Below are 15901 nucleotides of genomic sequence, written 5' to 3'. Positions count from 1 at the left end.
TAGATGCTTTATTTCATGATTTTAATGATTGATCCTTGCAATTCTAATGCAGATTTATCAAAAATAACTGCAACTGCTGTCTTTCTTTACGTAATAACTTCTGTTCCTTATTCGGAGTCGAATGAACCTGAACATTTTTTTTCCAAAATATTTTTATGCTAATGCTTTATTTCATGATTTTTATGATTGATCCTTGCAATTCTAATGCAGATTTATAAAAAATAACTGCAACTGGTGTCTTTCTTTACGTATTTCCTTCTGTTCCTTATTCGGAGTTGAATAAGGAATAAGGAACTGGTTCCCTATTCCTTATTCGACTTTAACATTTTTTTCAAAAAAAAATATGTAGATGCTTTATTTCATGATTTTAATGATTGATTCTTGCAATTCTTATGCATATTTATCAAAAATAACTGCAACTGGTGTCTTTCTTTACGTATTTCCTTCTGTTCCTTATTCGGAGTTGAATAAGGAATAAGGAACTGGTTCCCTATTCCTTATTCGACTTTAACATTTTTTTCAAAAAAAAATATGTAGATGCTTTATTTCATGATTTTAATGATTGATCCTTGCAATTCTTATGCAGATTTATCAAAAATAACTGCAACTGCTGTCTTTCTTTACGTAATAACTTCTGTTCCTTATTCGGAGTCGAATGAACCTGAACATTTTTTTTTCCAAAATACTTTTTATGCAGATGCTTTATTTCATGATTTTTATGATTGATTCTTGCAAATCTAATGCAGATTTATCAAAAATAACTCCAACTGGTGTCTTTCTTTACGTAATTATTTCTGTTCCTTATTCGGAGTTGAATAAGGAATAAGGAACTGGTTCCGTATTCTTTATTCGACTTTAACATTTTTTTTTTCAAAAAAATTATGTAGATGCTTTATTTCATGATTTTAATGATTGATTCTTGCATTTCTGATGCATATTTATAAAAAATATTTGCAACTGGTGTCTTTCTTTGCGTATTTTCTTCTGTTCCTTATTCGGAGTTGAATAAGGAATAAGGAACTGGTTCCCTATTCCTTTTTCGACTTTAACATTTAAAAAAAAAAAGAATTATGTAGATGCTTTATTTCATGACTTTAATGATTGATCCTTGCAATTCTTATGCAGATTGATCAAAAATAACTGCAATTGCTGTCTTTCTTTACATATTTTTTTCTGTTCCTTGTTCGGAGTTGAATAAGAAATAAGGAACTGGTTCCCTATTCCTTATTCGACTTTAACATTTTTTTTCCAAAAAAATTATGTAGATGCTTTATTTCATGATTTTAATGATTGATCCTTGCAATTCTTATGCAGATTTATCAAAAATAACTGCAACTGCTGTCTTTCGTTACGTAATTACTTCTGTTCCTTATTTGGAATCGAATGACCCTGAACATTTTTTTTCCAAAATATTTTTCATGCAGATGCTTTATTTCATGATGTTTATGATTGATCCTTGCAATTCTAATGCAGATTTATCAAAAATAACTGCAACTGGTGTCTTTCTTTACCTGTTTTCTTCTGTTCCTTATTCGGAGTTGAAAAAGGAATAAGGAACTGGTTCCCTATTCCTTATTCGACTTTTAACATTTTTGTCAAAATAATTGATGCAGATTCTTTATGCAATGATTTGAATGAGGTATGAATTTTATTTTAAATAAATACTAATTCTGTTGTTCCTTATTTCGATTTGAATAAGGAATCAGGAACTAGTTCCCTATTCCTTATTAGAAAAAGGAATAAGGAACTGATTCCTTATTCCTTATTCGAAAAAGAAATAAGGAATAAGGAATAGGGAACTAACTTTATGTACATAATTCTTTAAGGTATGATGCGTGTCTAGAAGTACATTGTTGACTCATTTATTATAAGCGTATGCTATGTAACAGACGTTATAAAGAAACATGAAATGATGTAAAAGATTAGAATAAGCAATGAAGGGCGGTGGTAGCTTACTTGCCTAAGGCACGCCTATATTTTATCACATTGGACACGGCGTTAAATAATATCTATCTAAGACAGTTACTTTGAACGAGACTGTCAGAAATCTTTAATATTTAGATATTCTCACTAGACTAGAAAGAGAAAGGCAAAGTCTAAGAGTATTAGATATGTATTATAGAGGAATAACTGTATATTTTATATATCATCTACCGTTTTTACATGTATAGTCTGATACATTGAATAATCTTTTGAATTTAGAAACTGCTGGGGTTTTTTTTTTTTGCTGTTGTGAAGCTGATAAAAGCTGTTATCGATCAAATTGTAATGGTATGTTGTTATAGAAAGTCTTGTTCAATTCATTTGTCTCGCAAACATGTTAAATGTCATAGTAATGCGTGTTGTAGGTAACTATTATTTTTCATTGTCTTAATATTATTATAAAAAAGACGAGTCAAAGACACATAAAACCCCAATATCGCACCTGTTCATAAAATTAAATGGTTCATTCTTTAATCTGAGATGGGACAAAATCAACCATGTATGAACTCAAATCATTTGTTGCTTTTATCAACTTGTATATATAGTGCTATCATGTTAGTACACTGAGAAAATATACGTCTGGTTCAGTAAATTATTAACTTTTATTGTTAATGGCAAATGAGGCCAAATAAAATGTTCCCTTTAATAAGCTTGTAAATACATGTACTCATAAAAAACAATTTAGTAAAAACGGGTGCTAGGTTACTGCAATATATTGTATACGTTTCTAAAAAACTACTTTGTACTTAACGTTTCTAGCTTTATTACTCATTGTAATCGACAGTTTCAATTTCTTAGATGATGACGTTTTACTTTCATTAACATTATTGAATTAGTATTTTCCAGACTCCATGCTTTCAGTGATGTATAAACAATAACTCCTTTTCAGCAAAACAGACACTGTGCCATTTAAACCAGATATTAATTGTGAATTATTTTGGCCTTTAATGGTACTGGTTATCGTTAAAAAGATCGTATACTGTCTAAAATGATACAACATTTTTTTAATTGTTTCTGGAATATCTGTTCAGAACCACATTATCGTCAGTAAATCAATTTTACATTGTTCATTAAAATACAGCGCCCTCTTTATTATTCTGAAATTATTTAACAACAATTCGCGCGATAGAAACATGCCAATCTGTGAAATTTACATGTTTTAACCCACAAAATGTATAAATTGTATGACATTGCTATTATCTTTTAAAGCCCAGTAGTTACGCTAGAGAAATTTTATTTAACACACATTTCAGAAAAAAAATTACAATTATGCAACTTCATTCAGCACATATTATACAAATATGGACTTTTTATCTTGTGAATATGATGTGATATGTACTGTAAAAATTAATTTTGAACTGGGCGATAGCTCAGGTCAATATTAATTGTTCAGTACATATCACATCATATTTACCAGCTGAAAAGTCCATATTTTTTTTATTATATAATTTATAAATAGCTTTTATAAAGCATATCAAATCTGTCATTGCGTACGACGGAAATCGGAAATTTTAAATTTCAGCTTGTCTACTTTTTCCTTAATTTGGCCCTGTGTTTTAAATGAGCGCATTGTCACGCTAATTCTGAATGTTCTTAAAATGTAAAGACGGTAACTAAAATAGAGTAATTTGACTTTTATTTACGAGTCACCCAACGTTGTTTTATTTCCAGAAGAATAACAACGAATTTGGCGTGACGTCACGTCATAGTCTCGCGTCGTTCGGGTATTTCCAGAAAATCTACTTTTAGAATAAAAACCGGTGCATATACTCTTAAAATCTATTTTTAGGAAAAAAACAATGAATAGACTCTAATATTGACCTGTTATGTTTTACAAAAAAGTGATAGTTAGCCAATCAGGGAAAGGCATTTCAAAGCTATTTATAGATTATATAAAAAACAGTTTTATATACTTTGAGCCAGTATTGAATATTTGCACCTTAGAATCTCCACAATATAAGAAAACGAAATACGAGAATCAATTTTCAAGCAAAACCTAAAAAATAACTTAAATGAACATAACGTCTCTTATATTAGATTTAATACTTAAACGCTTTAATCGTCTTTGGTATATCATCCAATAGTCATCCAATAGACGATTATATAACGATTTATATCATTATTAGACAAAGCAACGTCAATGTACTCACTTGATACACTATTGGCAAGACATCATTAGCTTTAACGATATTGGTAAACTATAATTTATTGTCTTCATTTCGACAGATCCAGGCATATGAATTACTTTCTCCAGACATCTTAATTAACCGATGTATGGCTGTTTTCATCATAGCTCTCTTGAATAGCAATATGTTCCAAATAGAAGTATAGACAATTCTTTGACCATCTTACTTTTGCAACTTAAGAATTTCAGCAGAATGCAAATAAACATAGTTGCACTACTAAAAACAATACTAATAAAATTACTCGATAAGGGTTCTTCTTAATATTATTTATTTATTTACTTACTTTCTTGTTCGTACATAGTTGGCCATATATATTTCTGTTCCCGTTATTCATAAATCTTTGAATTCAGATTGTAATTGTTAAATTTTTCGATTTTATATTTCTTCATAGTCACCAGTGCTCGTAGATTTTAGTTTGTTGTATTTGCACTAACTCCATTGTAAACATTTACACATTTTTTCAATTATTGCAGTCCTCTTCATTCTATGTAAGAATAATGAAAATAGTCAGCCAGTGCATATTATAAAAAATGCAATTAACAATTTATCAACGTTTCTGGCTTTATTTCTATTATTTCTATTATTATATAAATCCAAGTAAAAAAAAAGATTATGAATAAATTTGATTTTGCATTTATTTGTTTATTTCAATTATCATTTATTTTTGTTAAAGGTTTTCATGTTTGTTACAAAAATAGCACAGTGTATTGAATTGTATTTTGCAATTTGTCAATGAAATAAGTCGGTTATTATATAATTAAGAAATTTCTTGGAATATTGTTACCTGTATTTTTACTATTGATTTTGACTTATGATTCAATTATTTGTATGTGTTCAAAATGGCAGTGATATCATAGCAAACAACGGAAAAATAGAAATATTTCATGACGATTTATAATGTGTGTTGTACATCACACATTGCTCTTCACATTTCAATAATAATGATAAAATACTCCCTAAAATATATGTCAAGAAGAGAATGTTTTCCCCATAAATGATAGCAAGAAAAATTTATTACTACTTATCACACATTAATAATGTTGCAAACTGTTTACCAAACATACTCCCTTCGATTCCTCACTTTATTAAGTGTTTATCTTATTGAGACAGTTATTAATAATTTTCAAGATCGTATAGATACTATATAATCTGCAGATTCCACACTTTTCGCTGATTTCCTATAAAGCTACTACTTTATTAACTGTATTGCCTGAACATCATTAGCTCTAATGATGTAGGATTGCCATTTTTTATTAACATCATTTGGACAGACTCCGTCCGTTTGATTATTGCCTTCAGACTTGTCATGTTAAGGCTAAGTCAGGAATACTTTATCTTACTTTATACTTTATCCTGCTTTATAAGAAAAATATACTACAATAAATTATAACGACAAATAAGATTTGGAACATTTGTGAAAGTTTGTGAACCATTCATAATCCTAAACTTAAATTGCATTAAAACAAGTAGAGTATGAAATATTATTTTTTATAAATGCTTATATCAGTAAATTCTTATTATAATTGGTTACTGTTCTTCAGTTTCTACAGCTGTTTCTGTGTGACCGGATTCGGCGACAGTGTTTGTAGTTATTTGTTTAATTGTTATCTTTTTTTCAAACCACATATAATTCAAAATTCAAGACGGTGTTTACATGAAATTGTGTAAATTCACCACCAATAACATTATTTTTTTATTTTTAAAAAAGTGTCCGTGTCTCCCGTGCGTTAAAGATTTGTCATGCGAAGTAGAGCATTTAATTTAAACAATTATGGCAAAAGGTTTTAAGTTGTATTGAATGTTACCTTGATGCACACTTTAAGAACAATATTAACTCTTGAAAAATTTGTATGTCACTTTAAGAAGGAGGAGGCTAGAGAAAAAAATAAACCTATTACCATATGAAAGTTTAACTACGGCTGAATAATAATACTTAACGTTCCGTATGTCTGAAATTATGCGAATCATTATCCGTTGGACGACTTTTCTTTGTCATTTTCAAATTGTAAGTATCAATTGTATTGCCCAAGTAATTATACTAAGATGACTTCGTTTATTACAAAGACATAATCATATAAACATAAAATAAGGAAATCAATTTACCGATAACATTTGGCTTTTTAATGCCTGTTTATATCATAATTATAATGCTGTCTGGTAAATATTGTCTGCTCCAATAATGAACTACTTATAAGCAATCCCTAAATGGAGCGAATCATTATAAAGCTTTATGTCTACATATCTGGAATAAGATGTTTTGTATTTTCATTTAGTCGGTAGGATTTTTTTCAACAGTTAATTTAGTTCGCATAGCGTGGAATAAATAAGAGAGTGAAAGTAGCTTTTTTAATTGAACTGTAAATTCACATTATGTCTAAGAAACAAAAGCATTGCGATAACACGATGCTATTTGCTTTGTTTGAAAAATACAACCTCACAACTTTTCAATAAATTATAGTTTAGACATTACGAACATTTACAAAAAGATTTAATTAGTTAATAATTAGGAAGGTGTTAAGAATCCGATGATATTATATCGATCTAATCTGACGAATATTTCTATTAAACTAAATACCTGTAACTATATCTATTTGATCAAATCAATTTCTGATGTCGTTTTTAAAACACAAACATATGACTTTATCAAAATAATGTATCTTATTTTTGACATTTCAGATAAGCAGAAAAGGAGCATTATAGTCTTATTATAAACCTATTTATGTGCCCGTTCGTGTCTGAAATATTGCACGAAGGGCACCTGTCAGTGAAATCTTCTTACGCTAGGAAAGCTAGAAACGCGCAATATGACTTTAACTTTCTTGGTTCGACTTCGTATTTATATTAAATAATTTGACATTATCACAAATGGAAACCAGCAAGACGCTGTATGTTTTGCTGAGATTTTAATGATAATTCTTTTAAGACAAAATGGCTTCATAACCTCTTTCAAAAATCTATTTTATTTAGATCTGTTTATTGTTTTTGTTGTTGGTGTTGTTGTTGTTGTTGTTGTTTGACTCTCCAGTTCCAGTTCCGTCCGTGAACATGCGCAATTAAACCGATCCTGCAATTTTTTTCTCTCTTTTTTTCTTGTACATTAATGGTAAGTTATACACCAGTTCTTTCAAAAGGCTTACAAAACAAATCAAACAAGAAAATGCTAGTCGTAATTTTTTTCATTTTTATTTTCAATTTGATTATTCTTATTTTGAATCATTTGTTGATAAAATCTATAAAATGATGATGATTGATGAAACGTATGTTAAATATTTGCTAAATCAAAGTATAGAAAAATATTCAGGAACATTCACTTTCTGTTTGCTAATGGAACATGAAATAACTTCAAATCGAAAATGTTCTTGTGATGTGAAACACCGAAAAGCTTTCAATTTTATAAATGAAATTTCAAAGAGCGAGAACGTTACAAAATTGTACAAATGTTGTCATTATCATATAAAGAGAAAACAGAATCTAGATTTCCTTTTGGAAATATGGAGAATTAATGAGGCATTTACGCAGACGCAAACGTCTTAGATGGTATCAAAGCGGGACATTGCCAGCGAAAGATATAAAGGATAATGACATTGTCAATTTTAAGCTTAATTTGTTATACTTGTTTCTTTTTAGTTTATTTTCTGTACAAAGTTCACTGTACAATTAGTTGACATTACGATTACGGTTTAGTTGACATTTGTAGGCTTTTGGTGAAACGTTGACTCGAGTTTGTCAATTGCGTTTATTTGTGCATGAATGTTATATTTAAATTCCACATCAGCTGTCACCGGTCTGTTACTTGTAAGACGTGCACATTAAAATTCCGCTTAGATTGTCATTTGTTTGTGTGTTTTGTTAAGAAAGTCACATTAAAAATTCCACTTGAGTTGTCATTTATGTGTTTTCTGTGATATTTCAGAAAGAATACTCAACAATACGTAAGAAACAAATGATGTTCTGATTCTATTACTAATAAAAAACAAAAATTTCCATTTCGACAATTCTAAGGGTTTTTTATACCTAAATATGCGCGGGAAAAGTTTAATGTTGAAAATTTATTGAAAGGAATATTGTATCTAGATAATACCATTAAAATAGTTTGTTCTATTAGCAATTTGATATTGCTTAACTCATAAAGCCTTTGACTTTATTGCTTCTTTCAATTCAGTGGCCCTTTAATTGTTTTTTCTAAAAATCGTTTCTCTAAGAATAAATTGTAACTTTATTTCAGAAAGTTCCTTTTATACTGGTTATAATTATGGAAAAAACATGTGCATGTAAAACACATGTTGAAATATAATACTGCATATATTGAATTCATTTACCCGTCAGCTTACATTATGCTGTGAAATGTATTCAATACACTTGCTTGATTATTTGTTTCTTTCTGTTATTGTTTTCTTCTTTGTTTTTGTTGTAACAGTGAAATAGTCTCATTTAATTCACCATGTCATTTTCTTAATTCCGAGCAATATTTTGTTGACAAGAATCAAACATTCTGTTTTGTTGAATCTATTTGATAAATGCGTCTACCGAGTAATAAATGAGCTATTAATGAAAACATCAAATCATGATTTATTCTGATAAAGTCTATGTTAATTGATTTATATGAATTTATATCAATGAAAATCTTGTTAATTGTTATTCTAAATGATGATGTATAGACGGAAGACAATTGTATTTGCAGAAAAAACAACCTTGTTGGTTAAACTCAATCATAGTTGTACCAGACTTATCAATTACGTAATAAACTTTGTCTTAATTTGCATTCATTTGATATGTAGACAATATATCTTATCAAGGCTAAAGTATTTTATGTTTGTTGATTTTCAAATACAAAAAAGAACTCTCGGAAAATTTATGTTAGATTAAAAACTTTGTTATTTGCATGCTTGACAGTGAATTTCTTCAATAGTTTTCTTATAGAATGTTTGTTTACAAATGTTTACAGAAGCATACGTTTTATAATAAAGCTTTGTTTTTAATGTTTCCAACAGATTTAAACTTATTTGATAATTAACCTTATTCCATACATAATGTTTCACCTTTACATCAACATTGAATGAAGCTGTGGCCGTTCTAAGGTTAATGCTGATTAAGCATTGAAAAAGCAGTTACCGACTTTATGAACAAATCTGCGGATATTTCAGAACTCAAAATTTCACCATTTTTTAGCCATGTTTAAGCACCTAATACTGGTAAAACCGGTGCTAAGGAGTAAGCGATACCTAAATTAAATACTTTCCAGACATATCCATAAACAGGCTCAATCAGACGGAGCTTGCAGTATTTTCAATTCGGGCGATCTTTAGGTATTGTATTTTCTCAATTTCTACTTTTTCCTTTTTTTGTAGATGCACATTTTTTTTTGGTCGATGCACATAATTTACTCCAGGTTTTATGTCACAAGTGTTAAGACATTTTGCAAATGGAAGAAAACAAAGCAACTCCGTTATCAAAACAAAGGTTATAATGTAAAGATATACGTAGATGTACATAAAAAGAGTTCACCATTTACTTGCCTAATTTAATACACCAACTTATTAGTTCTTTCCGTTTGTCATCAAGCAACTTTGATATGATATTTGTCTAATGATAATCATTCGTAGACATATTTCACAACAAAAACATGTTCCTGTTTATAAAATGTATTTTACCATTAATTATTAGTTTTAGATTTTATCAATGTTTTAAATGGAATGTAATGATGAGATCCTTATTTGCCACAAGTAAAATATTTCAAGCACTATACCTTATTTCATGAATGTATCAGCAAAAGAAAAAAACTTAAAGTGCTTCTAAATGTTTTCATGTCAAGAAATAAATAAATCAAGGACTTTATTTTTTTTAGAGAAATTTTCTCGTAGATGTCATTTAAATCAATTGGAAATGCTTGTGGAAAACGCTTTCTTATCTGAGACATTCACACTTCGTTTAAACCTATCTTCAATAGATATATAGATGCAAAAACAGTATTCCCGTTAAGAGCATACTTCGATAACCAGAAGAAACAAGACATTACAGAAAATGACAGAATATTTTGGAACTTATAATATGTCGATTTGCAGGCAGCTAAACCAAGAACATTTTGACTAAGTTAGTTTGCCTTACCATGGTCGCGTGGTGAGAAGTGAATGAAGCTTATGATCAAATCTTTAGATTGTCAAGGATTACTATACTAAGAGCATTGCTTGCTATTCATGCAATGAACTGCTTCATAATTATATTTCTTGACAAATGTTTTATCATTTTGGGTGCATCTTTTCAAAACTCCAATATATGCACACACATTCCTTATCATCCTTAATCCAATTTGCGGACATAAATACAAAACAAATCATGTAACTTTGTTCGACGGCTAACTGTCCTTTACATGTCAGTTTATTGTGTCAGAAGCAATCGTGCCAGAGCACTAATAATGACTACATGCAACAGATAGGTATTTTATAATGACTACATGCAACAGATGTGTATTGTACAATTTGAAAAAATGGCAGAAATTCTGAAAGGGAAAGGCTGCAACATTTTGCAGACTTAAATGAATAGCTAAATAAAACTTTAAACCAAAACATTTATTTCTGATCCGATGTCATGGGAGCTTATTGCGATCTTTAGATTGTATTATTATACAGAGATAAGAGCAAACAAGAGCATATTATTTTGGTTTGTTCCTTACACCATGTCTTAATTATGCCGTATAATTGATATAACATATTGTATTGTAATACAAAACGAAATTGGACCAAATATATGTAAGGATTGGTTTAGAAAATAATTTATATTCAAGATAAAAACAGTGGTTATAACCTTGTTGAAACAATCACCGCGCGGGCCAAGGCATATGACATGAAAGCATTTCAAATTTGTATTTCTTAGCCCATACACTAGTTTTGGAAGGTTCATTTTACCGCAAAAATGCACATGGAGCTAAACAAAGGAATAACGGCGCAATTTTCCTGCATTTTTGGATTTTTGTAGATAGAATCTTATATATAAGAACTATTTACTTCAAAGTACACAGACACGGAGAGGCAGCATTGGGCACTTCTCCGTCGTGCATTAGTTCATGTAGAGTAGAAATAAAGTCACAAACATCCTTTATAAGATCACTTGAAGAATTCGAATGTGCAGAGATGGGGGCGGCAGTAATTAGGTTATTTTAGGTCACGAGATTACGAAAGCCTTACAGCTCTTCTAATACCCATTGAATAGTATGAAATATTCATAAAAAATGCTAATATGGAATTCTTCAAAACAGAAGCTTTATCCAAAAAAAGTTTTCCGATTTACTGAGATTAAGGTTTATTTGTCAAGTACAGTAAAATGCATAATGGCATCAGAATATATTATTGTAATTATTGAATTCATATTCCTGTCAGTTAACATTATTCTGAGTAATGTTGCAGGAACAATTGAATTTAACACATTTGTTATTTGTTGAGTTTTTTGGGGGTTTTTTAGAAGCTATTTGCAAGATAGCTTGTCTCCTTCTATTGGCCATGTCATTTATATTGTGATATTGAGCAATTTTTGGTATACATGAACTGATAATTCTGTATTGTCTGATTTACTTTGCCAATTATATTTTGATAAATGCGTCAACCGAGTAATGGGTTATTTTTATAAGTGGGATCAAGATTCATTCTAATGACTGGCAATATCAACTATTATATAAATTGATATAAATGGAAATTGTTTATAAATATACGAAAGACAATTGTGTTTGTAAAATACTTTGTTGGCTGGAATCAATAATAATTATTTCATACAGAACCAGACCTATCTATTACTTTATACATTTTGTCTAATTTGCAATGGTATAAAGATATCCCTGTAGTATCTTTTGAAGACTGATGGCATTTACGTTTTGAGTCTTTAGTTATTTTGTTTAATTTTTCAAATGCACACAATTTTCTCAGACACTATATGTTAGATTAATGACACTTGTTTCCTGTATGACTACTGTTTCTCTTGTTTTTATGACTTGTCTTATAACTTGATTGTTTGTCAAATATTCGTATGTAAATGTTATTTTATTTATTTATTAACAAAATCCACGGCCCTTGAGGCCATAAGTGTGAACAAACAATATAACAAATAATACAAATATGGCAAGGAAGTAAATAAGGAAGATCGCGCAATCAAATTTCGGCATTATTTCTTTGGCAAATGTAGCTAGATTAAGTTAAGTACTTCTATGATTACTACACATTAGAGTGGCAAAATGTAATTTAGTAGGAAACTAAGGTTAGTAATAAGTGGTATACATGTGTCGTTTATGTGTGAAAAAAATCAACATTTAAAAATATAACGAAACTTATCATTTATATTTCGTTGTCTTTAAAGTAAGCAAGTTCTGTTGTTTTCTTTCAATACTAATGTTACGACATTTCGGCTTAAGAAGGGCAGAATTTAGACAAAGACTAATTGCTAATTTTTTTATAAATGTTTTTAACATATTTGAACATTACTAAACCTATTCTAATGTAACAACTTGCATGGTTGTCAATTGTAAATATTCATATCGATACCTGAACCTGAAAAAATCTGCACTATCTTTGAATGTAGCTAGGGTTTGTTGTTTCGTTATAATTTATGTCTATCAAGCATTGAACAACACATTTTGTATATTTTTAGATATATATTTAACTATTTTTATCCCTCCCCGAAACATGTATATTGTTTTGAACGTGTACTATATCGAATATCATTTGAACTTTACCACACGAATACATTGAAATTTTTTCACAATAAGTTTTCATGTAAAAACTGCTGTCATCAAAGCTATTTGACACTCTAGTTCTCGTAGACTGTGTGTTTTATAGCATTATTTTATCGTTTATGCACCTCTAAATGTTTACGATTTGAAGCTGGGTAAGCATGACTTCCAAAGCCAAACCTCTTCGTCATTTAAGAAATTATAATATTATCATAATATTATTTTTTTAAAGCCTTCTGACATATTCTAAGGGGAAAATACATGGAATACATACATTTATGAAGGGCTTAATATAAGGTATTAATTTATCGCGTATTTAAATGACACGTGTATTTCTCAAAGTTTATTTCAATTTTCATATAAACTGTGTTGCAATAATCAGATAATAAACAGTTACATTTAGGATTAAACCAATCACATTTGTAAATGCAATTTTCTGGTTTATTTTATGTCGGTTATTCTGGCATATTCTTTCAATAGTATTCTTTGTTAGTTTTGCAACAAATAAAATTTCAAAAAGTTGCACAAATCTTTGTATGACAGTTCTATAAGATTTCAAATTACAACTTGTCAAGCCTGGTCACATCTTATTATATTATTCTCACTATCACTAATTTCTGCGAGTGTGGCGGATCTTTTTATCATACCAGAAGCCTTTCATTCATAAATGAAGTATGAAACATGACAAGGAAATTTACGAAATTAATCATTTATTATTATCATCTAAAATCCTAAAGTTAATCTTCCAGTACCGAACTGTTATATTATTAGACGATTTATCTTCACATATCAATAATATTAAATAAACTATAATGCTATATAAGTGCTAATAGCTAATAATGAAAGAGAGAGAAAGCCGTCCCAGAAATAATTCAAAGATTTAACTTTACTTTAAGCTTACTGTTTAAAGCAACAAACATAAGTTTATAAATGTATCGGCAAAAACAAATGTTATATCTAAAATGCGTGTAAGAGGCATGTTAAAATTTAAATAAATAAAGGTATTTATTTCTTTTCGGAAGATTTTTCTCGTTTCTGTCATTTAAATCAATTAGAAAATAATAATAACAGAATTTCTTGCAGAAACGCTCTCTTATCTATAACATTCACAGTTCGTTTAAACCTATTTTCAATAGTCATACAAATGCAAATAAGAATTCCCATTTGGAGCATATTTCGGTAATCTTTAGAGACAAGACATAATAGTTAATGACTGAATAATTGGAATCTGTGATAAGCCAATTTGCAAGCAGTTTAACCAACCATTGAGTTAGTTTGACTAACTTTGATCGCGTGGTGAGAAGTTAATTGAGCTTATATTCAAAAAGACAATATTCTTCTTATTATTCTCGGTACCATGCATGTATATAAAACGCATCTGAAGTATTAAATTACACTTTGAAATTTAAAAAAAAAACATTTTCACAAATTATTGTTATTCGCACTATGATTAGAAATTGTTAATTTACACAGATAATAAGTTATTATTCAATTAATCTAACATGATAAGCAGTTATTTTAAAACAAGGTTCTGTGTTTTACTCTAAACTGTTAGAACTGTTCTGTTTAAGCACAATTTACGGCTTAAGAACCTGATGTTCTACCCTCACAGTACATTTATCTCTACTAATACTTTGAGGTAGGTTTTAAATATGACAAAATCATAATTATATTATAGTGATAATGAGGAAACTATATGACCAATGATAATATATTTTACCTCTGATGTAATTAGAAAGTATTTTACTCTTTTGGTAAAGATGCGATGAAAAAAGCAACTAGGTAATAAATTCATAAGACCAGTCATGGTACATTAACCTAGCGGAAAAGAAAATATTGTGTGCGTGAAATGAAAAAAAAAATACTTAAAACAGAACATTCAAAATGACAGATATTATGATTTTGTAAATAATTCAACGACTGTTAAACTATTTTCATTTGCTGAGTATCCATTTTAGTTTGGCTGACTTTACTTCATTAACATCTTAAATCAACAAAGAAGTTTATATTTTGGACCTGTCAAAAGTAGGTTCTCAAATAAATTATATCTTATTTAAATAAGACTTATTCTTACTTATTTGAAGTAGTATAAATATAACCAACTGTTGTATAAAAATTATTTGATTGATTTGATAGATTTAAAGTTAATAAAACAATTTCAGATAACATTACATGAAATGGTTAAACATCTACTTTGCATAATCAGCACTTTATTTGTCTTGTCAGGAAAATGACACATTAAGTAACTTAAACTTCGAATTTAAGCTTGAGCATCATTCATTATAATTCGATAAAAATTATGTCCTAAAATGAGTCTTCACCAGACTCAACATATTTTAATGTTCATGGTTAATTAAGGGACACTTTATTTAAATATATTATCGATACATGCATAATATGTGACAGACAAATTATTTTAATCTTGATGTTAAATTTTTCTTTGTAAATCCGTATTTCGTTGTAACTTTATTTTTAAAATTATTTATTTAAAAAAAACGAGAACAAAGACAACAAGGCAAAGGCAACGTTCACCGGAAACAGCCCTAACACACCCAAGCTACCACAGCAGGGTATCCAGAAGGCACCAAACCAAAACAGGGAGTGGACATTAGGGTGGCTAAAGGAGAAAAGAAATACATCATGTGTGAAATAATAAAACCTAAAACGGGCCCATACGGGAATTAAAGAGACAAGGACTGTAAGGGTTAAAATGGGAGAAAGGGGGAGAGAAAATTGTTACCGTTACCCACAATTTAATAAAGTAGACATCACAAAACATGCAACATTTAAAACGAGTAACAATACAGACATTTGAAACTCGTGAAGGAACTCAGAGGGGTACCGCCTTTGAACTGTCAGTGATAGTTACACCACTGGGAGTTTAGACAAGATTTGGAAGCCTTACCTCACTCTAAGGCCCAATATGTTCCTATATAACACGAAACTGTAAATAAATTAACCCCCGCCAAGTGAAATTCTAAGAATGGTCATGGTTACATTAGACAAAATATATAAAACA

This window comes from Ruditapes philippinarum, unplaced genomic scaffold (genome assembly GCF_026571515.1).
Source record: "Ruditapes philippinarum isolate M1 unplaced genomic scaffold, ASM2657151v2 ctg2484_1_1_1_1, whole genome shotgun sequence".
NCBI lineage: Eukaryota > Metazoa > Mollusca > Bivalvia > Venerida > Veneridae > Ruditapes > Ruditapes philippinarum.
Note: the sequence above shows the minus strand (reverse complement) of the source record.